Raw genomic sequence first — 3,305 nt, forward strand, 5'->3', positions numbered from 1 at the left:
GGAAGCAGGAAGCATTAACAAATGAAAGCCATCAACAAATGACCAGATAGAGAAACTGTGGTACATTAACATGATGGAATACAATGCAGCACTTAAGAACAGCAATTTTGGAAAATACTATAGAACATGGGAGAGGCTAGAGAGCATTATGCTGAGTGAACTTATGAAGGAACAGAAGAACAAATACTGTATAAGACAATTATTGTAAAAACAGAAGGATCACCAGTAAGATGTATGTGGATATCCAAAGACAAAAAAGAAGGGGGCAAGAGCCTGAAGGTGAGAGTTGGGTAAATCACAGGATTGTAGAGTTTGGTGGGTGGAGGGACGGGGCAGAAAAAAAAAATCACAAACAATGTACATGAATGAAGCATCATGCAAACAAAAAAATAATTTTTAAAAGATGAAAGCCATTATGCTAAAAAGAATTTACTGGTATTCATTCAATCATTTAAAGAGGTAAATGATCAAGAAGTGATGGTTTGAGGGAGTAAATCCAATCTGCACTGAACACATTGTAGAGAAGAAGGTTTTAAGGGATGCGATGCTAGAAGCTCTCACTGGTCTATTTCAAGAAATCTGGAAGGCAGCTCCCTTGTCAAGTGACTAGAAGAGACCTATATTTGTGCCCATTCCAAGGTGGTTGAAAAGATTACAGAAATTGTTGGACAATCTTATCAGTATCACACTCTGGGAAAATTTTGCTGAGGCTAATTGAAATTGGTTCCAGCAGAATATAGACAGAGGACATCTCAAAATTCAGTTTGGCTTAAGACAAGGATGTAGAATGAAGGATATCATAGCTGATGTCAGATAGACCTTGCCTGATAGTAGAGGACACCAGAAAGATGTTACCTGTGTTTTACTGACTATGCTGAGGCTGTGTGTGGACCATAATCAATTATGGATAACATTGTCAAGAGTGGAGGTAAATTCTAGAACACTTAATTAAATGTTCTGTTGGACTTGGGCACAGATAGAACAGTCATTTGAAGAGAATGAAGAGTTTAAAACTTAAAAAGGTGTACACCAGGGTTGCATCCTTTCACCATACTTATTTAATCTGCACGCTGAGTAAATAATCCCAAACTGGACTACATGAAGAAGAATGTGGCATCAGGATTGGAGGAAGGCTTATTAACAATCTGTGATATGGAGATGACACAATCTTGATTTTTGAAAGTGAAAAAACACTTGAAGGACTTACTGAAGAAGATAAAAGGCAATAGCAATCAGAATGTATTAACATTTAAACATAAATAAAGTAAAAACATACATGCTGCAATATGTCCATGAATCTAGTAGCATACACAGAGGGTACAGTTATGAAAACTTCTTAGCTAAAATTAATCAATTTAAGGGAATGAATCCTTGAGATTGGAGGCTCAGGATCATAGTATTGGGGGACATCAAGGATGTTCATTGGCCTCAATGAATATAATATAGTCCACTGAACAGGGTTCTGCTTCCTATTTGGTGAATACGGATGGGAATCTTAGAGAGTTTACAGTGGCCCTTTAAAATAACTCTTGGTCTCTTCCTATCTGAAGCAAAGAGACAGAGAAAGTCAAAGATGCACAGAAATAAATTAGTCCAGAGGATAAATGGACCTCTCAAACCTCAGCCTCCAGACCTGAGACCAGAGCTCTAAAATAATGATGGCTCTCAACGGGCTCAGAAGAGAAAGTTCCGGACATACCTAATGAAAAACATAGACCAAAACTTAAAAATCACAAAATTCTCTGGTTCATTTGTTTGATCTATTAGTAGAACTCCTGAGACTATAGCTCTTAGATGCCCTTCAAATCTGGAGTTGAACTCATCCTTATTGCTTAACTTTCAGCCAAATAATTGTTGTTCTTATTATATACTATCAAGTCAGAACCAATTCATAACTGATCCTCAAGGTGGTTATTAGAGGCTATAAATTATATGGGAGAAGATTGCCCATCTTTCTCCCACAGAGCAACTAGTGGATTCAAACCTTGTGCCTTGGGTTGGTAGGACAACTCCTTATCCACTATGCCACCAGCTAAATAATATATAAGCTCAAAAGGTGAACAATAACTTCATGGATGTCCTTAGTCCTTAGGATGATCAATCACTCAAGATCAAAAGGGCAACATTTGCCCAGGGAGAAAGCTCAGAAAAAAAAGGAAAGGATTAAAAAAGAGGACAAATGGGAATGAGATACATAGGAGAGAAATGCAGAGCATTGCAACAATATAGGAATTGTAATCAATGTGACAAACATTTGGTAATACCAGCTCAGACAAGAGTCTCATAAAGAAAGTTTACAGAATACTCCTGGGACTTCACAAGAAAAAGACTGATAACTCAATTTCAAAATGGGCAAAAGACACGGAAAGAATTTTCACAGAGGAAGATCTTTGAATGGCCAACAGACACATGAAGAAATACTCCAAATCGCTGGTAATAAGAGAGATGCAAATTAGAACCACACTCATTCCAGAGCAGTGGCAAAATTTAACAGGGCAGCAAGTTAAATGTTGGAGAGTTGGTGAGGATGTGGCATGATAGGGACTCTTAAACGTTGTTGATGGGATTGTAAAATGGTACAACTACTCTGGAAGGCAGTTTGGCGCTTACTCAAAAAGCTGAAATTCCTTATGATTCAGCTATTCCACTGCTTGGAATATATTCTGAGACAGTGAGAACTGAGGCACAAATGGAGACTTGTACAACAATATTCATAGCAGCATTATTCACCATTGCAAGAACATGCTAACAGCTCATATGTTCAACCACAATCAAGTGGATTGGGAAATTATGGTACATTCATACAGTAGAATACTACACAGCACACAGGAGCAATGGTTTTTTTAATTATTACCTAAATTGGTGGGGACTGGAGAGCATTATGATGAGTGAACTCAGGCCCACAGGGACAAATATTGTATAAAACCATTATTGTAGAATGAACATGAGGATCCAAGGGGGAGAGAAGGAAGCAGAGGGGTGAGGATGTGTGTGGGTAGGGGGATTAACCATAGGTTCTACGATTTGATGGGTGGGGGTGGGGGTGGAAGAATCTGGCCTAAAAAACAATGTATTCCAATTTTGTAAATATACTAGTATAATAAAAAGTGACTAAATAAAATGTGTATACATTTTGTTGTTGTTAAGTGCTGTCAAGTCATAGACAACTCATAGCGAACCTACGAATGAAAGAGCTGAACACTTGTATAATTTTCATTGTTTCTCAAAGTTCATAGAGTTTCCGGAGGCAAGCTATTTTGGAAGTGGATGCCACTCCTGCTTCCAAGCTTGTTTAAATGGGGAGC

The sequence above is a fragment of the Elephantulus edwardii genome, unplaced genomic scaffold (genome assembly GCF_000299155.1).
Source record: "Elephantulus edwardii isolate Elephantulus edwardi_28Jun2011 unplaced genomic scaffold, EleEdw1.0 scaffold00057, whole genome shotgun sequence".
In the NCBI taxonomy this organism is placed as follows: domain Eukaryota; kingdom Metazoa; phylum Chordata; class Mammalia; order Macroscelidea; family Macroscelididae; genus Elephantulus; species Elephantulus edwardii.